This window comes from Parus major, chromosome 6 (assembly GCF_001522545.3).
Source record: "Parus major isolate Abel chromosome 6, Parus_major1.1, whole genome shotgun sequence".
NCBI classification, from domain to species: domain Eukaryota; kingdom Metazoa; phylum Chordata; class Aves; order Passeriformes; family Paridae; genus Parus; species Parus major.
Genome location: NC_031775.1, coordinates 1,480,396 through 1,501,564, shown reverse-complemented (window position 1 = coordinate 1,501,564; position 21,169 = coordinate 1,480,396). Strand labels below are relative to the sequence as shown.

Here is a 21,169-nt window from a genome sequence, read left to right as displayed (position 1 = left end):
AACATTGCTCTCATGGCACAATAGATTTAATTAAAGTTTGTTTAGCACTGGAGGGTATTTATGGCAGGTGTGACAAGTTTAAGTTGACAAAAGGGCCCAATAAACAGAAATGAATCATTAATTAATTAATTATGTGTGAGATTTCCTCTTGTAGCAGTGTTTTATCAAAATCAGTGAGGCCCTCAGAGCAACAAACAAAATAAATCGGAGGCAGGCAGAAACTGGGGCCTTTTTCTGCTCACACTGGGTGTCAGGTTAAGGTCCTTTGTCTCAGGCAGAGTACCCTGCAAGGAAAATAAGATGGGAAAAATGGCAATAAAATGGCATAACCACTTCTAATATGTCAAACACGTGAATCCCAAAGTGGGAGGTGACTGCTTTCAGGAATATCAGAGGATATAGGAGTGAGCAGTGTTTCACTAAAGGGAAGTGTCCCAGAGGAGGGTGATGATGCAAACCTGAGTACAAGGTATCCGAGATCACTTTGCCATGGATCCCTTCTTCTATGTCAGACTGGTGCTGAAGTTCCAAGCCAATTCATGGGGAAACCTGGCATGGTTTAGAATAGGAAACTCAGAGCTGGGCCAAAATAATCCTGTTTGGATTCTGTGTTTGCCCTTGGAACCGAACACAAGGGCCCTGGGTCCTGGCAGCTGATGTACCCCTGTGTCACAGGTCTGGTCCACCCCCTTCCCAGGAGTTTGCTCCATGGTCTGGAGCGGGCAGTGGTGACATCATGGAGTTTGTGGCCTTGCCAAGGTCATCCAGGTCCCTGCAACAGGATGCATTTGCCCTGGGGGAAGGCAATCCATCAAAACTGCCTCTTCCCCACCCCTTGTTTTGTCTGCTTTGCTGATGGATTAGTCCTATAACTCGGCTTCCCTGGGCACAGCTGGAGCCCGGCGCAAGGGAAGCTTCTTGTATTCATTCTGCTTGTTTCCTGACTTTCAGCCCAAATCTGAGCCTCTTTGTTAAACAGGTTGGATTTTCTGGCAGATTTGCAGGGGTGACGGAGGGGTGAGTATCTTGACAGATCTGGAAACAGCTTTCTGGCGTTAAAGAGTTTCGTTCCTTGTTTATTCACGGAGAGCTCGGCACTGCATGTTAAGCGGCTGCTGTACAGCCACGTCTTGTCACTAGGGGTCAGGAAAATGCTGGAAAACCGGGAATGTTCCTGGAACGGCAGTCTCTTGCAGGAGGACACAGTGAAAGCTCTCAGAAACCTTCCTGGTCCCGAAAACCAGGAGTGGTTCCTGGCCCTGCGGAGCAGCTCTTCAGCTGGACCTTCGGGATCCGGTTGTTTCCCATGAGAACCATCTCCAGATCCTTCGGTTGTGTTCCAAAGCCATTGGAACATCAGTGCCATTGCTGGGACATGCTTGCCTTGAGGGTGTCTCTCCAGCCACATTGCTGGAGATCACGGAATGGTTTGGATTGGAAGGGACCTTAAAGCCCATCCAGTGACACCTTCCACTATCCCAGGCTGCTCCAAGCCCCATCCAACCTGGCCTTGGACACTTCCAGGGACGGATCAGCCACAGCTTCTCTGGCCACCCTGTCCTAGTCCTTCTCCACCCTCACACAGAAGAATTTCTTCCCAACATCCCCTCAAAATCCCTTGTCTTTCACTTTAAAACCATTCCCCTTTGTCCTGTCGCTCCAGTTCCTGATGGAGAGCCCCTGCTCAGCTTGTAGGTCCCTACTGCAACAGGCTCTGCTAAAAGCTGGTCCTCAGATCATTCAGCTGCCATTTCTGTTTTCAAGTCCTAGGGTTTTATTCCCAACTTTGCAGTTGTAGGAAAAAAAGCAGTAAGGGGGACAGCAGAGGGGCCCTGGGTGTGGATGTAAATATGAATCATTTGTCTGTACAAATGTTTTATGGGGTAGGATTAGAGAAGGTAGGGAAGCTTTTGGGCAAACAAACCCTCTGATCAGAACCAGAAACATCAGGCTACAAAGCCAGGTGAGAACAGTTGCTCAGAGATTAGTGAGGTATTTAACACCTGGGGATGCTTTAGAAGGAAGGAGGGACTTTAACACAGGAGATGCAGAGAGGAGAAAAAATATTCTAAGACAGCGATTTCCTTGGAGATAGAGAAGCAGTTTATAGGCTGTGGCACATGATGAGTGTGCTAGAGTGGACAGGGGCCAACTCCAGGAGCTTTGCTACACGGTAGAATTGTGATTTTAGTTTACTTAAATCTGTCTTTGGGTGCTTTTCATAGTAGTTTTTTTTTTTTTCTCTCCAATCAGGGCTGAGAGAGCAGACAGAGTGGTTTTGTTTTTTATTTTTTTGGTGACAAATGGTTGCCAGGTGGCTGGGGGGTGTGCCTGTCTCTCACAGATTGTCTGTGGGAGTGGGCTTGGGTGCTCAGCTTCATCTGTAGCCCTCCCAGGAGGTGAGCTGGGGAAGTGTGGAAGCACGGGGTAGTATCCAGGCATGGAATGTGGTGTACAGGGAGCTGCTGGAGAAACATTGTCAGATTTTGCATTTTTCTTAATGCATAACCTGCTACTGGAAACTCATGATATTCATGTCAGGTGCAGCACTGATTTTCTTTTTTTCCTTGTTAGCGTTGAACACACTCTTTTGATGAGGTTACTCTCTTATTTACATTACCACTCTCTTCCTCCCCAGCCTAATGAGCTTTGTGCTGCTTCTCACAAACTGAATTCCTGTGCCCTGCTTGTTCTTGCTATTAGTGGGAAGGACCACTGGACCATGCTGTCTGAGCTGTTTGTTCAAAGCAGGATCAAAATTAATGGGAAAATTGTGTACATGGCAATCTTAAGAACCCAAAATGCCACTGTGCCTCACCTGCTGGGGGTAGCAAATTAGGTAACAGAGCAGCTCACTTCAAAGTCCGGGGATAAAGAATTCCTGAGGCAGGCATGGAGAGGAGGGGAGCAATGAAATACTACAAAGTGTCATTGATTCACAGCCTGGGCTGGGCACTCCGTGGATGTGCTACAGCAAAATGGAGCTGTGTGTGAGTCCAGCCAGCTCTGCTGTCCCCTGTGACAGCTGTGTCTTGCTTGGAAGGGTTTTGGGCTCAAAATGTGGTGGTTTGTTTCAGCTCTTAGACTTCTGTTGAGATCCCTCTGAAGTGCTGCTGAAGGTTGTCTGAGTAGGGCCTTGGCCTTGGAAATGACTCCTCAGTGTTTATGACCTTGCAAAGCCAAAGTGTTGGAGCTGGAGGGGAAGAAGGAGAAAGGAAGGGGGTTGTTTCTGACCCAGAGTAGAAAATCACTGGGGCTGTGAGCTCCTGGGGGACTTGTGGCACCAGCTGTCCTGCGTTATCATCTCAGAGCTAATGTCCTGTGGCAAGGGAGCTTTCACTGGGAACTGCTGCTGCTGCCTGCTCGAGGCACCGTGGGGAGTGAAGATGTTGGTGACAGTGTCACAGTGCTGGGAAGAAGCATTTTGCTGGGAGAGAGACCTGAGTGCTTTCTGGAAGGGTGTAGATTTAGATTAGATGTTAGGAGGAAATTGTTCCCTGTAAGGGTGGGGAGGCCCTAGCACAGGGTGGCCAGAGAAGCTGGGGCTGTCCCATCCCTGGAGGTGTCCAAGGCCAGGTTGGATGGGGCTTGGAGCAACCTGGGATAGTGGAAGGTGTCCCTGGCCATGGCAGGGGATGTAACTGGACGATCTTGAAAGTCTTTTCCAACCCAAACCATTCTGGGGTTCTGTGTCTTGTAGGATTTCCCTCAGCCCTGATCCCCTCAGAAAGTCCTTTTCCTTGGAGAGGTTTCCTGGTCACACAAAGGAAAGGAGAGGAGCAGGAGTGAGTCCCACAGGGGCAGTGTTTGTTCATGGGATGGGAGGGTTTCCACTGTGAGGGCGTATCAGGGAATCCACCTCTAATATATCATCAGGAGAGCTCATCAGTGGCTTTGGACAAACTGCCTGCAGAGTAAAGAAGGAACAGACCCAGTGGCCAAGGGCAGAAGAGGAGGGAGAACAAAACAGGAACTTTTCTCCCCAAACTCCTATTCCCGTTGTGATAACAAAAAGGATGAGCAGCTTCAGGGCAAGTGGGAGATGCGATATTGCCCACCATGGCTGCAAGGACTAAAGCCAGCAGGATCAAAAAGCAGCCTTTGGGCAGTAGCAGCAGCATCACTCAGCTGGGAGGGAGGGTTTTTCTCCAGGTATTGATCAGCAGTTAACAACAAATGCCCAGCATGGAAATAAATACAGGTTCTGTGGTGGTGCTGCAGACTGAGCCTGAGGCCACAGGGAGCTCTGCAATAACTCAGCTGTCTCTTCTGATGCACAGTGGAGCAGGTGAGGCTGATTCACTCAGGCCTGCTGACTGCAGCTGCTCTGCCTTCTTAAGCAGGTAACTGGGGGTTTGTATGACTGACAGGTGCCTTAAATCAGCTGAGGGTGTCTCACCCCGATAGCTCCTTGGAAATTCAGCCTAGCTTTTGTGGGCACATTCACCTTAGGGCAGGAGGGTGATATTTAAAAGCATTGGCAGTTTTGGGCACCCTCCTGGTGCCACTGCAGTTCTCCTGTGCGCAGATGTGGCTGTTGTGAAGGGGAAGGAGTGAGAGCCCACAGGCTGTGTCTTACCCACCTCGCCAGCACAGTAAAATTTGGGTTCTGAATTGTTGTGTCGAGCTCAGGTGTGGACTGCAGCATCAGGCTCCCATTTTGATTAGTGGTGCATAGCTTTCATTAATTAATGCTGTAAAATACCTGCTACAAACCTGCTGGTTTCTGTGCAACAAACCAGAAAAATCTGACTGTAGGTGTTGTGGTTCTGGGGCACGTTTTGGGTGTTCATTGCCAGAAGTCACCAAGCAGGAGGGAGGAGTTGGGGAGAAGTTTTTTTGCTGTCTTTGTGGTACCATCTTCTGACAAGATTTGAGGAACAACCTGAGATACGCTCCAGGTGTAGTTTAAGGGATACTAGATTGGCTTTTATTTCACTTGCTTCCATTTACACTACTGGGAGATTTAGTTGGGCTTTAGTGCATGGATCTGTGGTTTTTCCTTACAGAGCTTCAGAAAGCAGGAAACCAGCAAATTGGGGAAAAAGCCATGATCTTTGTCCTGTGCCTCTGTCTTCACTGGCAGTAAGCACAGTGCAAAACCAACCTGTCTTACTTCCCAAACCTCTGTAGCAAGTGATCAAGTCTGCCATGTCAACAAAAAGCATGAAGACCTTTGCTTTCTGCTGAGGCAGAAAGATAATTTGTGGCTCAGGCATGACTGAGATGTTAGGCACCAAAATTATGACCACTCTGTCAGATTGGCTGGATAATTTTTACTCCTAAACCTTCCACCAAGATGATTTTCAGTGCTTAGAAATTAGTCTTACTCTGCAGAGCTGTCAGTGTCTCCCAGCTGTGTCAGTGTGTGCTCTAACAAATGTGTGTATGTGATAGAGCTATTCCCTCATCATTCCCTGCACTCCTCCAGACACCTGGGAAGCTTATCTTAAGTGCAGCTCTCCTCTCCCAGGGGTCACTTTTGTTAATTCATTTTTTGGTTTGTTTTCCAGTAGTGTAGGAAACTTCTATAACAAGAATAGAATTGTTGTGGGGTTGTTGTTTGTTTTTTTCCTAGGCTATGTAGCTACACAGGGAGAAAGATTTCATGTGTTGAGCAGATTATGCTTGAAATGGATGTGTGTGGGGGGTTTATTTGTAGAGGTAGGGAAATGAAGCAAGGAGAAATTGAGACCTCAAAGTGTTTAAGACTCAATTCTGAGTAAAAGTTTGTATCCTCAAAAGGTAGAAAGTTGTAAAGAGGGGTTGTGCTGAGGTTTCTTATCAGGTCTGAAAGGGGTGTTGATCCCCTTGCAGAAAAGGAACAGCAGATCCCTTGGGAAAGGCGCATCCATTTGCTGACCTCTCCCAGCACTGACCCACGATCATGGATCGGTCACCTCCACTCCCACTGCTCCTCCCTGGGGACACCTGGCTCTGTAACAACACATCTCTTCCTAGCAGGAGGTGGGAGGTGCAAAAATATCCGTCTGGAGGAGTTTTTGCCTTTGTTTCTTCTGGTGAAGGTGAGCTGTGAGCCTACAGTTGCCTCATCCTTTTGGCTCCGCTTCCTGACTGATTTGGGTTTCTATTATTAGCAGCTGATGTGCTGGTGGAGTCACTCTCCTCCTAACTCTGCTAATTAATCAATGTGCCCCGTGACAGCTCTTGACCATTAAATAATATTCATTAGTATCCAGACCCCAACAGTATGGATGAACCCATCTATCTTCATTAGCTCTTGGATTTCAACGTCAGGAGCAGGAGCCAAAAGGGACAGTGAAAGGGCACTTTTCTTCCTCATCCCAGTGAAAACTGACCTTGATGATATTTTTCTTTCTTCCCCTCCCTGCCCCTTGTGTGTTGGTTAAAGGAGCAGATGGGCAGGAGCTTCAGCTCCTCTCCTTATCCCAAGGGACCATCCTCGGGGGGAAAAAGAAGCAGGATGCTCTTTAAAGTTGGTAAATAAGGTATGATTATCCTCATTTTGTAAGGAATCCGAGAATATCTCTTGGGGTCACGAAGGAGAGAAAGTGAAGATGAATATTTATCAGTGTCCAAATTACCTTCCCCATCCTAACAATTGGCCAGTGGTGGAGCCACATCTGCACACAGGTAACCCTAAATTGTCCAAAGCTGTCTGCACAACCTCAAAACCAGGAAGGAGTTTTTGGAAGTATTTCCTGACCCAGGCAAACACCTGGTGTTTTCCTGGGAAGCCGTGGCTGTGTGCTCACCCTTGTTCCCCAAAATAAGAGAGTATTGCTGTCCCTGCTCATCTGTGAGGTTATTTCCTGAATGTTCCTGCAACACAGCAAATATTTGGTCATGTTGGGAAGTTGTGTAATTTCCTTCCTGCCAGGTGAATCTGCCCTGGAGAAAATCCTCCTTTTGTCAAATTAAAATTATTTAAATTGAAGAGCTAAAAGGACTCAGTGAGGCCTCCTGAGATGTTGAATGTCCCCTGCTCTTGGGTTTTCCAGTGTGATCCTCCAATCCCCCATGAATGTCCTGGGGGTGGTGGATTTGTCTCCTGGTAACAATCCCATGGATGACCCAGGGAGGGATTGCACAGTGGATAATTTCCTTGTGTCTCCCAGACCTTTTGGGCCTTGCGCCCTGTGGCGTTGTGGGTGTTGGAGATGAACAAGAGGTGATATTTTTGCTCCTTGCAGGCTGCTGTACTCAGGCTTGCTGTCTGGTTTTCCAATAGCATTCCTGGAATTAGTTTTTTGGGTTTTTTTTCTGTTCTCCTGTAGATCTCAATTTGAATCCACCTCTGTTGATACGAGTCTGCTGAGAAGATGAAAATCAGTCGTTTGCCTGGAGCCACCACTGTAAGTTATTTATACAGTGATTAGTTAAAGCTTCAGATATTTAATGCAACCTTTAAATCACATATCCACCACCAGCAATTGGTCACATAAAACTTCATTGAGTGGTATCTATCACTTACTGTTTTTCTCAATATGTGCATATATTTAATTTTCCACAGACCTCTCGCTGATATTTTCTGCTGAGGAACCAGTAAATCGAGGGGCTTCATAAAGTGTTTTGTTGCATGGCTCTGAGTGAATTACTTGTAAAGGGAGCATGGAATATAAAAATTCATCTTGCAAGGAAGTTGCCCTGTTGGATGAATCCCATCTAGATGTTAAAACAGGCTCAAACCTTAAAATGGAATGTATTTTCACAAGATAAGTAGTTAGTAAAGGCTCTTCCAGCCAGTCAGCTTTGAATATTCAACCTGGTTGGTTTTGCTTCTGTTTTTTTTCCTCAATTGCCTCAGCTTGTGGGACAACAGCTGCTTTGTGCCAGGGATTCAAAACTATACGTGTAAACACTTGAGTTCAAAGGCATGGTCAAAATTGGCTCAGAGAGCCAAGTTCTTAAGCTTTGCAAAGGAAATTGAACTTGAAAATAGCATAGGTAGAAAATAAAGCTGAATTATAATGAACTTAATTTTTAGAAGAAATGGGAATTGACATAAATGAGATAAGGTTATGCCTGCATTGAGTAGCAAGAGAATATTCCAGCTGGGAGAGCTGGGTTGAGCCCAAACCAGCAGAGACCCTTGAACGTGCATTTGGGCACCTTATCTCACACCCTGGGGTGTGTTGAATTGCTCCACCAGGGTCTGTCCATGACCTCAGCTGGACTGACAGTGCCTGGGGCTGGAAGGAAGGAGCCTGGGATTGGGTAGGTTGAGTGCCAACCTACAGTCTCAAGTGCTTCTGTGCATGTCTCATCTTTGAGATGATCTCAGATTTGAGATTTCTCTCATCCTGAAGGCAAATTTGCCACTCATTTCTGTGGCAAATATACATCAGGCAGGGTTAGCTGCTGCTGTTGCTACAGCAAAGGCCTCAGTCCCTGGCCTGTGCTGAAAATAGGTCATTAATTAAATACTCTCTAAATATTCCTTCCTCCCCTTTTTTGAAACAAGGATGGAGCAACTGTGGCCAAACTATGTTGGTGGGCTGAATAATAACGAGAGAGTGGCAGGTAAAGGTGACGGGGAGTCCTTCCTGTGCCTTCCCACACAGCTGTGAGTACTTCACTGCAAGTCTCATTATAAACAGGGGCTTGACCTCTTTTTAACTGCAGTTAAAAGCAGTGTAGCCCCTTCCCAGCATTGCTATGCCACAAGGAAAGGGGGGAAAAAATGTCCATAGACTTCAGAAGACCTTTTCCAGGTGTGAGCGAGCTCCTGCTGCATCTGAAGTTCAGAGCCAAAGCCTATCTCAATACATTGTATTTAACTTTGTCCAATTCCCTTCCCATTTTCTGCAGTGATAAAACCCCTATTGCTCTTTCATCTCTCCCCGTTTTTTCCCAAGTAGGTTCTGTGAAAGCGGTGTTTGGGGGCAGTAAATCACAAAATGGAAGCCTGCGTTCATAAAATGCTTTATGCCTCCCTCCATCAATATTTCAACGTGCAACACAGACACCAGCATTTCATTTTAATTACGCTGCAAATTTCCTGGCCGAGGGAGAAAGCTGAACTCTGCAAGGCAGCCCAACCCCATCCCCTCCTTGCAGCGGGATCCCTGCAATATCCAGTTATCCATGGGTTTTGTTCATCTGAGTCACGGGGCTGTGTGCATGCCCAGTGCATGGGAGGAAGGCTTCCAGCTGGGCTGAGTCTGGCCTGGCTCCTTCTTTCCTTGCCCTGGAGTGAGAGCAGGTCTTGGATGTGTCAGTGGAAGCTGGCGTGTTGCCTGGAGCCCTCCAGTGGGCAGGAAGGGCCATCCAGCACAAACAGAAGGTTTGGGAAGATAGGCTCTGACAGTGATTAGAGGCAAGGGAAGGCTTCCCTGCTACAGCAAGTGTCACACTTTTTAAAATTGTCCTTCCTGGGGTTGCTTTACTTGCAAGGACTGTTCCCGTTTGCAGAAGAGACAGAACAGTAACTGAGATGTTCAAGTCACTGAATGACGCTGTCTAGTCGCCCCGTGCCCTTGTGTAGGCAGCCCTTTTTGGGAGGTTTAAGTGATGGTCACCTGCAGCTGAAGGGCACTACAGGAATCAAGAGCTGTTCACTCAGTTAATGTGCCGAACTGCAAAACTCCTTGCCAGAATCACAGAACAGTTTGGCTTGAAAGGGACATTAAAGACCATTTGATTCCACCCTCCTGCCATGGGCAGGGGAGCCTTCCACTATCCCAGGTTGCTCCAGGCCCCACCTGGCCCTGGACACTTCCAGGGATCCAGGGGCAGCCACAGCTTCTCTGGGTAACTTGTGCCAGGGCCTCGCCACCCTCATGGGGAGCAATTTCTTTCTAATATCCCATCTAAACCTCCCTCTGTCAGTTTAAAATCATTGCCCCTCTTCCTGTCACTATCAGCCCATGTAAAATGTCACTCTCCCTCCTTTTTCTACGACCCCATTTAGGCACAGGAAGGGGCTCTCAGGTCTCCCTGGAGCCTTCTCCAGATTGAACAACCTCAGGTCTCCCAGCCTGTCTTTGTGGCAGAGGTGCTCCAGCTCCCAGAACATCTTCATGGCTGACACTGCCATGTCCCTCCCAAAAGCAGATGTTCTCAATGTACAACAGTCCCAGGTATTCGAGGCAGGATGAAAATCCACCTGACAAAACACAGAAGGAAAGGAGGGGGGCCCCAGTGCAGAGGAAATATGTCCCTCGTGGTGGTGCTGTTCCATCATTGTCAATTAGCAGGAGAGTTAAATCCGTAGCAGCTGGTGTGGGGTATGACTGGAGAGAGGGCACCAAATTGGATGGTTTATCAGTGTAATTCAATATGACAATTTCTGTGGTCGTATCCTGAAGACAGTGGGAAAGGTGGGGAGAGGGAGCAACACCCGTGACACACACGAATGCTAACTGGAAGGGAAAGAGGCATTCATTCCTTGTTAGCACAGACAGACGTGAATGCACTGATTTATGTAACTTCCCAAAGCCTGGCTGCTGCTGCCCGCAGAACCCTTCTTAAAACACACATCCAAATTAAGATGCCACACAGCAGGCAAATTGCTCCGTGTGGAAACTTTGTTTGCAAAGTCAACGTTTTTGCAACAGCTTTTTTAAAGCCCTAAAAACCCCCAAAACAAGCTGTGTGGAGAAACAAATATCCCTGTGTTGCTGGTACCAAGGCTCAGGAGATGGTTTTGAGGCAACAGTCTCAGGGAAAACAGAATGTCACAGCAGTTCAGGCCTTCAGGGAACAAGGGTTGGCATCTTTGGATATGGATTCACTAAAATTAATTAAGTCCAGGCAGCACCAAAGAAATGATTTAACAAATGAATCACCTGCCTGAGCACAGCAATTTGGGATTCTGGAACAGAGGGCTACACGTTTGAGTTGAGAGGGGGAGTGTGGGATGTGTTATCCTTCACCCAACATCTTAATGCAGCATTTCCTCTGCAAAGGAAAGTGTGAAAAGTGAAGTTAAAGCTGTGAACCCTGGTTTTTTCCTCTCTCTAGGGCTGGTGACTCTCTTTTACTCAGAGCTACAGCAGACTCGCAGAGGAGCTCTCAGGTGGTGTTATCCATAGGGTAATTGGAATTTTCCTTCTCTGTATGTGTGCACAATCCTCAAATCATGTTAGGGCAAGAATAGAGTTGTTTTGGAGAACCTTTCCTAGGATCTCACTGAAGTTCCTCTGAAAGAGTTTTCCAGGAGTCCTGCTTATAGAAAAATTAATCTGGTAGTAGTGACAGAAGATGGGGAGGTAAGGGCAAGGCAGAGGGTGCTGAGAGAGGGTTGATTTACAGAAAAACTCTAATAGCTCATAAGACAAGTCTTCATCTGCAAGCCTGGAGAGAGTCACGAGGGCTGGGAGTTGTTAGAAGGATGTGCCATGGGATTAGAGGTAGGAACAGCACCAAAAAGCATTCCTGAAGAGGTGGGAGCAGCACTCCTGTTTGTTAGCAAGGAATATTTCCTTGCTGGTCTTGAGATGACACAGACCATCCTAACAACCAGTGGTCTTGGACAGGAGAGTTTAAAAGGAGCTGGAATTTGTCTGCCCTCACAGGAAATGAGTGCTGGCAGGTTTGGGTTGATCTGGAGGAGAAAAGAAGTGTTTTAGATGGGCAGAGTTGTTCGCCAGGTGAATTTGCCTCCCTGTGTGGTGCAGCAGCTGCTGTAAAAATCAGCCTTAAAGAATCTGTGGCTCTTGAATGTGGCCTGCATGTGTGCAGTCAGCAAGGATTTTTGGGGCAAGACCTTTTGATCTGGACCCTGAACAGCAGGACTGGGAGGAGAAAAGGAAAATGGCAATGTTTGCCAAGTGCCTGCTCCCCAAATACTCTTAGGCACATCTTAGTGCAGCACAGAAACAGAAGGGATCTACTTACGAGGCTACGGGTTTCTATCCTTGGATCCTGCTTGAATACACTCTGTCCCGGAGTTGTTTTGCATTTCACCAGGGAGTCTTTTGTCTAAAGGGCATCGCTGCTACAGCAAAGTGGAGCTGTGCCTGCCCCTGCTTTCTCCAGTGGATATCACATTTCATTACCCTGATGAGCCTGAGCGAGTTCTCCCGGTTGTGTTAATTTGCCCACAAGCCAGCCTGTGTCACGTCCGCAAGAAGTCTGTGACATTTTCCAGCCTCCCCCATCCCTCCAGGTTCCGAAACCTCGAATAATAATCACAGCCTTGTCCCTTTTTCTACTTCTTGCTTCTGAAACGGAGGGGCTGAGACATCCCCTTTCCTCAGTGTGCGGGTGGTGTCAGCCCTGGGCTGGGGGAGGCATCCCCCTCGCAGGGCTCAGTGTTGGTGTCCTGGGGGGCTGCCAGGGCTGAGGGCAGGGTGAGCAGAGCAGGGTGGCTTGCACAGCCTCAGTTTCTGTAGTTTGGAGCTCACCAGTGGAAAGGAGTGCGGTGGCTGGGTTGGTATTGTCCTAAGCTTTGGGCTGGTGTGTGTGGAGGAGTATGCACTTAATGCCCTCATACCTTTTTTCCCCTCCCCAAAGCATGGGTGCAGCCCTGAGGAAAGGGCCACACCTCCTTGGACAGTAAATGTTTTAAACCTGAGATCTGAATGCTGCCATTTCCTCAACACCTTGGTTTTGAAGCACTCATAAGGATTTAAATTTAGATGCATGGGGGAAAGTGAGAAGTAAACTGTGTGTGTTTCTGTGGTGCTGCTCCTTCGCCACAGCTCCAGTTCAAATCATATTTTGGATTATGTTGATAGTAGAGAAGAGTTCAGGCTGTTTTCCAAAATGTTTGTATCCAGAAGTGTGAATTGTGGTGGTGAGACACTGAACAGGCTGCCCAGGGAATGGTCATGGCCCCAAACCTGCCAGAGTTCAAGGAGCACTTGGACAGCGCTCTCAGGCACAGGGTGGGATTGTTGGGATGCCCTGTTTAGGGCCAGGAGTTGGACTTGGATAATCCTCGTGGACCCTTTCCAGCTCTGCATATTTTATGATTCTATCAGATGTGCTTCTGCATTTATCACAGAGAATATTAATGCATGTTCTTTTTGCTTTAAATAATGCAACTTCTGCTTTACCTAATGATACGTGATGATAATTTTGCTGTTCTACAAGCCTGAAGCTGAGCCATTGGAAAAGTCATCAGTGCTTGTGTCATCCTAACCTTAAGGACAAGTATTAATTTCTCAAGAAATCAAACAAGCTCTAACAGGACAGAGAAAATTAGCTCCTGATTATCGGTAGTTTTGAGAGAGATGGAGGAGTACTCTTTCAAAATACTCCTGTGCTTATTTCCCTCATCCAAGCATCCCAAGAAGGCAGTTCAGCACTGCAAGGCTGCAGCCATTCCTCCTGCTCTCCACTAGTTTTTAGGCCTTTGGGAGGGATAACCTTGTTTCTCCATATTCAGGTTTTTTAGAGGAAAGGTTAATGCACATTGGTCCATAAACCCCACTCCGGAGGCGCTGAGAGGCTTTGCACGGAGTGCACGAGAGCCTGGAGCACGTGTGGACAAGAGCACTTCCACGAGGAGAAATGATTGAAAGAGAGCTTCAGGATAAGTGTGTGAAAGGGCCTTTGAATGGGTTTGGCTGTAACACAAAGCTGCTCCTGGAGAGCTCTTTGGCAGGAGGAAAGAGGCTCTCGCGAAGAATTCGTTGTGTGTTGCATCAAAAGATGCGGGGTCAGGGATTGGAGTAAGTGGATCTTATTGTAAATGGATCAAAGAGATCCGGATACAGAAACTAGAGTGGGAGATAATGACAGGGAAGAGCCACCTCTAATGAAACATGAAGCTCTGAGCACTTAAAATGTGGTGAAGAAGGTCCAGGAGCTTCCCTCAGCCCTAAACAACCGGGATAGTGAGGCAGCAGCTGCAGCAGTGGTGTCTGAGGTATATCCACCCAGATGGAACTGGTAAGGGAGGAGAGAGCAGTACAGGGAGCTTGCAGAGGATGCCCAGATACTCCTGGAGAAAAAGCTGGAATCTGTACAATGTGTGCACAGGTTGACCTGTGGTGGGAAGTGGCCAAATTACAAGGGACAGGTAATGGGCTGTGAAATGTTACAGGGGCTGAAACAGAGGTAGAGACGGGGCTTTGGAGCTGTCCACCATCAGTGGATCCATCTTGGATGTGGCTGACCCACCAAAACAGGGTTCCAGCTTGTGCAGAAAAGCCACGCTATGAAAAGCCAGTGTACACAGAGGAGACAGAGGAGTCCTGCAACTTTATTTGAATAAGGGGAGAGAGTCCACTGGGGCACAACACTGTGAGGTCTCTCTCAGTTTCACAGGACTCAGCCTCTTATCCTAAGCTCCTGGCCTCATGTTGCCCTCTTCTTTTCCCTGTTGGCTGACACAGGAGGAAGGTGCAGCCTTCTTGAACCATCTGTTGCTCATTCCTTCCCTTGAACATGTTATTTTCCTCCAAAATTAGATGTTCAGGCTGTCTGGGTTCTGCGGACCCACCAGATGTTCAGACCGCCAGGGCTCTGCAATCAGCTTGTGCAGGGCCCATTTCTCCTGCTACCCTAAAGTTCAGGAGTCAGACTGGGTTCTGTAACAAACCCTTGGGGCTTGAGATCTGAACAGACATAAAGGCAATTTCGAAGATGTTAGCACCCATTTTCCCTAAAAAGCCTCACCCATGGGGTTGTTTGTAGAGACACCTCCAGCCTCCAGGCCAAAACCACATGTGGTGCTTTAAAGGCCTTAGACATCCTCAAGCAAGGCCAACAAGGAGAAAGCGGTAACTGAAGAGGATTTTTAGGATTTCCTGAGCTCAGCCACCTTCTGAGGTGTTTGCTTCTCCCTCCAGGAGCCTGCAATCCCAATCTCAACCCCTCACCAGCTGCTTAACCTCTGGGAACATCAGCATCCCTTCCTGGGACAAACTAGGACCTACCTCAGCCTAAGCAGAGATAGATGATCTTCAAATGCTCCACACCTGGCCAGAAGCTGCTGTGGTGGATGATTTCTAGTCCAAAGAGAATTTTTTTTCTCCCAGCATCCCTCAGAGATATTTTCCTTTGCCCTGAAAGGCTTCCTGCCTGTGTTGAGTCATGCTTGAAGCGATGCTTGTTAAATAAGTGCCGCTGAGCTCTGCTTTAAACAAATGAAGTTGATTTAACAGGGCTGTAAGATGGCCAGGTATCTGTGTTATTTAAGAGTATTGGCAGTTCCAAGGCCGAGTGCTAAAAGCACTTCATTTTTATTTCAACTCTTAATTGAAAATCAGCTGGTTTGTCTTGTTCTCCCTGGTGCTGCTCCTTCCCTGCTCCCTGCTCCCATCCCCTGGTGATGGGATAAGGGCTGTTAACGCCACACAATGTGTTTGTCAAAAAGTGGCACCAGCCCAGGCTTTCACTTGTGGTTTATTAGTTTAATTAACCAGTCTCAGTGAGTCAGAAATGAGAGAATCTAATGTTTCTTGGGCCGGATCCTTACATCATGTTAAGCCACCTGGTGAAGGCACCAAGGTAAAAACGTGGCTCTTGTGATTAACCTTGACTGAATTCAATAATACTTCAGAGTCACATTATTGCTGACCTTGTGCTTTGCTACCTTCTCATCTTTCTAATTTGTCTTTTCTTCCTGCCTTTGCAATAACAGGCAGAAGTGTTAAAAAATAAAAACCTCCTGCTGCCTCGTGGGAGAGAGCTCCTCTACTCAAAATGATTTTTAATTTTTTTTATTTTTATTTTTTTTTTTTTACTTTTGGTATATTTCTTGCTATTTGTGTTTTTCTGGCATTTGTGCACACAAACACTTCCATGAGAATAGCTACTTAAGAGCTGTTTGGAGGCGACCTTGACATTTTTTTAAAATGAATTTGTGTGATGGTGTGCTGAATACTGCCAGTCATCAGGATAATTTGGCATTTGTTCACACTGAAAGAAGTTCTTCATATGTGCCATCTTAGGAGGTGGTCCTGATGTTTTTCATAAGAAAGGCAAGGGTTGAAGCTGGGATGTTCACAGTGAAAAGTCTGGGTGCTGCCTGGGCTTCTTTCCAGCCCCATTCTTTGTGGGTGCTGGATTTTTGTGGGGTTTTTTGTTCGTTTTTTGGTGGTTTTTTTGTGTTGGGTTGTTTGGTTTTCTTTAGCCAGCCAGACCTGAGCACTGAGTGCCAAAAAGTGTTTGTTGAACACCTCCACCACCTCCCTGGGCAGTCCCTTCCATCGTTTAACAACCCTTTTTTTAAAGAAGTCTTTCCTGATGTCCAGCCTGAACCTCCCCTGGCACAGTTTGAGGACAGATATCTCTTCTTTACTCAGAGTTCTGAAGCAGAAATGTGGACTCCAGGACCTAAGCAAGTAAAACACTTGGAAAATACCTTGCTCATCCCAGCATCCAGCATTAGAAGCAACCTCTCTTTGTGAGACTTTCACCCAGAAACACCAGCAAGTGTAAAATTTGGTAAAAACATCCCTCTGGATTTTTTATTGTTGTTGTTTAATCCTGGAGCATTTGAACTGCCAGCTGTCCTGTTTACTCCATGGTGTAATTTAAGGTGCCGATTGGAGGTGCAGCATCCTTAGGTGAGAATTCCTGGCTACCCAAAACATTTTATCTTGGTGGAATTTGGTGGATTTATTGAGGATTATCTCCTCTAGGAGGAGATTTAATCTCTCAACTAATGCTCAGCTGACCTGAGTGGTGCATCACAGGTTCCAGCCATTTCTCTGGGACTTTGGAAAAAAGGTGCTTACCAGATGGGATGTTTATCTTTCATTAGGAGTGGGTTAGTTCAAGAACGTATCAATAGAGAATTTTCTCTCTGCAGGTCAAGAGGAAATCTACATGTATTTCTAGAAACACAGACAGTGAAACCATTAAATTAATTTGTCTTTGCTTTAATAGAAGTGTTTCTTGCCTTTAGAGAAGGATAATGGCACTAGATTAGTGTATCCAGGAGTACCATTGTGAGTGGCAGCTGTAGAATGAGAGCTTGATGGGACCTAGAATGAAAGAAAAATGTTTGCAATCAGTTTTGTGTTTCTTTCTCCTTTTACCCCGGCTACCTGAGATGTTCAACACATAATTCTACAATTATGTGGTGTATTTTTTTCTTTTTTTCTTAAGCAAGGTATTGTAAGTCTTCCGTAAGAAACTCTCAAGGTGCTATTTTCATGCAAATAGCTTTGTGTGCTAAATTGAGGAACTTAAGAACCACAGAAAATGCAGGAAATGTGGGCAGAATGCATTCGAAATGTAAAAGTTTCCTGGGAGTTGTCAACAGCTCTTTAAGAAGTCTATTGCCTGCACCTTTCAGCAGCTTTTCTTTGTGATTGCTGGAGGAAAAAAAAAAAAAAAACCCCCAACAATTACTGAGCTGAAAAGATTGTAAGTAGCTCTTTGCACTGAGGAACAGCTCTGGAGAGCGATAAAGGAACTAAAGGAACCACGTTCCGCAGCTCGCCTTTCTGGCTTTGGCGAAAACCGAGACGACAACAAAGCCCCACTTTTTTTCTAGTTCCCACATTTAAAGTAAGAGGATACCCAGGTTTCTCGATGGCTTTTCCTTAAGGTTTCTCTGGCACCTTTTAGGACGTGTCCTTGTGTCTGCGCCTTTCCCTTAGCAGCGAGCGTAGCGAAAGAAACCCGAATTTCCCGGTGGAAGGATCTTTATCGCTCGTACAGAAGATGAGTGTATAAACCGTGATTCCCGAGGGCCGAGCCAGCCTGGAAAACATCCTCTTGAAATTGAGTGGGGTATGAATAAAGCGAGTGACTTTTCCCCACCGCAAAGATGAGCACTTTCTACTTCACTGCTGCGGATGATTAAGGAAAACAATTGCACTCTGACAACACGCATTGACATTTCCAAATGAAAAAGGAATGAAGAACAGATTCTGGGAGTCTCGCCTTTGATGAGAATGGATTTCCCTGGATGGCAGCCTTTTTGAAAGACCGATTCTATTTTTATTTTTTTTTAAATGCTGCCTAGAATAGGCAATCCTGTCACAGGGACAAGATCAGATCACAAGGTGTGGATCGGAGGAGTTCAGGGGGTAATGTGGGGCACAAAAATCATTCTTCACTCGCACTCATGAACCCACTGAAAGGCAAACAAGAAAAAGGCCTGAGTGAGTGAGGACAAAGAGGGGAGGGGCAGCTGGGTTAATGCTGATAAATGAATATTTGACGTTTAAGTTCAACTTCCATTTGCTTGCAAATGAAAACAATTGTGTCAACACTGCAGGAGATGGGCCATACAGTTTTTTTATTTATCTTTCCCCCCGCCCAAGGGTTAATTCTTCTTTGATTTAGAAGGTAAAAAGAAAGCGAGAAAGGTTGACTTTAAATGATAGGCAAACACACGGAGGGGCTCGCTGAATATCCAGAGCACCTCCAGGGGGCTGGAGGTGTCCGGGATAGGAAGAGCTTGCCAGACAGGTTTCCTGGAGGAATTTTTTGCTCTTTGTGATGCTAGCTTCCAGCCCCGAGGTTAAAACCAGCATGTTTACAGCCGCATCTTTTTATAGGCAGCATGTGATAGGTAATTTTATGTGAAAAATCTATTTAGTCCCCTGATGGAAGAAGTAAACTTAGGTGAGGCTCGTTCTCCCGTGAATTCTTGGCATGCTGTAAAAAAAACCCGTTGCAGTTCTCCAAAATATTAGCTGTAAAACTTGTTCCTTGTTAAAGTTACAATCAGAAGGTGTAATAAAGGGATTATTCAGGCATGCATTACCACGGAATGTTCATCTCCGGGCACTCGGATTTTGGCTCTGTAATAGTACCGTGCTTTGCCTGGTAAATCTCGTGGTGGCTGCTGGGGTAGAAAACACAAACCCTCCTTTAAATAATGCATCCCTTCCCTGCTGTGCCTCTCCTCTGGTTCAAAGACAGTCCCCCTTTAAAGTTTAATCAGTAGTTTTATCGTTGCTCACAGGCAAAAGGTACCGATCCCCCCCAAAAAAAAAAAAACCCAGGAAAACTGGGATGGAAAAGTTGAATACTGGGGGGAGTTGCACCTTCTCCCCCTCTCCTGCTGGTTTTTATTGATCCTTCATGATGGTGTGTGCTTATTTGGGAGGGGTGGCCCCGGGAGGGTGACAGGAGTCTGTTCTGGCTGGCATCCCCACCTCTGCCCAACCCATCCACAGGGGAACCAAGCTCTTGGTGAATCTGTGTTGGCCCAGAGCAGGGAACAGGGAGTTCTTTGGGTGTTTGGCTGCATTTCCTTCCCCAGGTGTCTCAGAACTGTTTCTGTCCTTGCAAAGGGCCTTTTGGCTTCTTTTTGTGTTATCAGTGACCTGTCGATGCTCCTGAAACACCAAAGGGTGTGGGACGTGGCTCAGTGCAGCAATTGAAAGGTGGATCTGTTACAAAAGGTACTGAGAGACCTGAGCTGATGCTTTCTCTCAACATCATCAATGTTGTTGTTTCCCAGAGCAGAGTCCCAGTGATCACAGCAGAGCTGCAATGGGAGAGGTCCCTCCTGGGGGAAAGCACTGGGAAATCGTGGACTCATGGAATGGTTTGGGTTGGGAGGGACTTTAAAGCTCATCTCCTTCCAACCCCCTGCCCTGGGCACGGACACCTTCCACTAGCCCAGGCTGCTCAGAGCTCCGTGCTGGGAAGGTATGAAACACAAGCTGCTGGAATCTATTCTTGTATCCATGCTGGTGCTCCCTGTTGGCTTTTCAATGGCGTTTGGAGGTGCCTGTCTAACAGCAGTGGTTTGGCACAGGTTCATGGGGGAAATTTAAGCCATCTTATTTTCCCTGGGTACTGTTTTGTCTAGAGCCTGCTTGGCCTTTTGCTCTGAGACTGCATTAATCCTGGCTTGGTAGAGGGCACTTCATTATTTCAGTGGGATAATATCAATCTGCTGGTGTTCTGTCCCTGTGTGTTAATGTTATATATAATAATATATAATGTTACATTTGTTATTGCTGCCATCTCTTTCTCTCCAAAACCCCTGCAAAGCCAGTCTGGGGAAAAAGGCTCGTTTCAAACTCTGAATCACCAATATTCTCTGGAGTCTCCTACAAGCCTCAATTTGGATTTTAAAGCTGGCAAAAACGATCCAGTTTAGGATGCTGTTGGTTTTGCTGAGTGTGTACTACCCACCAAACATTTTTCTTTGTCAGTCCAGCTGCCACTTTAGATCTCTAGTCCATATTGTGCTGCTTTTCTGCTTGAAGAGAGATGCAAGAAAATCACCCCAAACAGCCAGGGATTTGAGGCATTTCCAGCCTTTGAATAAGCTGTATAGGATTTGTCTTCATTTTTTTTTTTCCCCCATGATTGCTATCTGCATAGGTAAAGCTCAGCACAGCAAATGCTGATAATTCAGCTAAAATGGCCAGCATTTAGGTCTTGTATTCTTAACTGTGGGGAGGAAAAGAGGCATTTAGTACAGCATTGCCATGGATTGATATGGAGATGGAAGCAGAGAAGTCGGATGAAGGGTTTTCTTGGGAGCTTGGTGCAGGATTTTTATGCATGGCTTCCTGGCCTTCTGCACAGGTATTTTATATAAATAGGAGATTGACATCTTTATAGAACTATTACAGATGTGTTCTCCTCTCAAGGTCACAGTTTTCCTTGTTTCCTGTGTGAGGCTCTGTCCATGCCTTGCTCTTGCTTTGGGACTGGCGATCCATGCTGGGAATTCTCCTGTCTCTCATCATTCTTTCACCTGCAGGGATTTCTCCTGTGAGCCATAACGTGCTCATGCATTTCCTGGCTGGGATTGGTGCTGTATAGATAGCATTGAAATACCTGGTGTTTTTTTGTTTTTTTTTAAATTGTGCAGATTTGAAGGTTTGAGATGTGTTTCCCCTGGAATCTAATAAATTTGAGTTTTTTTCCTGTAGGTGTGAAAGTACTGAAGGCTCTTATTTGTAGAAACTGTGTTCCCCCTTTTTAGGGGTTGGACTTGGTCTAGGAGCTCTTCCCAACCCTAATGATTCTATAGAATGGGTTACTTGAGAAACCAGCTGGATTTCTACTTCTTTTAGCCTGAGCTTGATGCCCAAATCATGTCAGGTTTCTTGAAGCATCACAGAGATTTAATTGACTTTCTACCCCTCCCCAAACCTCAAATTAAAGGGGTGAATAATTTTGCAAGGACCTACCAATTGTGATTCCCCAGTCTAGAGGAGTAACTTTTTTTTTAAAAAAATGCAATTTGTATCATGCATGTTCCCTTCTGTCAATTGATATTTCCCTAATACTCCTGTAAAATCCAACTTCAGCAAATGTTCCTCCTGGAAACTGGAGTGGTGTGGAGAGATGGAACACAGGG

At 46.3% G+C, this 21,169-nt stretch overlaps 1 long non-coding RNA gene across 1 annotated transcript; it reads left to right on the top strand.

Moving 5' to 3' along the window:
* Positions 1-5,978: 5,978 nt before the first annotated feature.
* Positions 5,979-7,717, top strand: LOC117244668. Its single transcript, XR_004498173.1, has 4 exons — positions 5,979-6,026; positions 6,374-6,470; positions 7,260-7,337; positions 7,496-7,717. It is a non-coding gene; the product is annotated as an uncharacterized LOC117244668 (long non-coding RNA).
* The last annotated feature ends 13,452 nt before the right edge of the window (positions 7,718-21,169 follow it).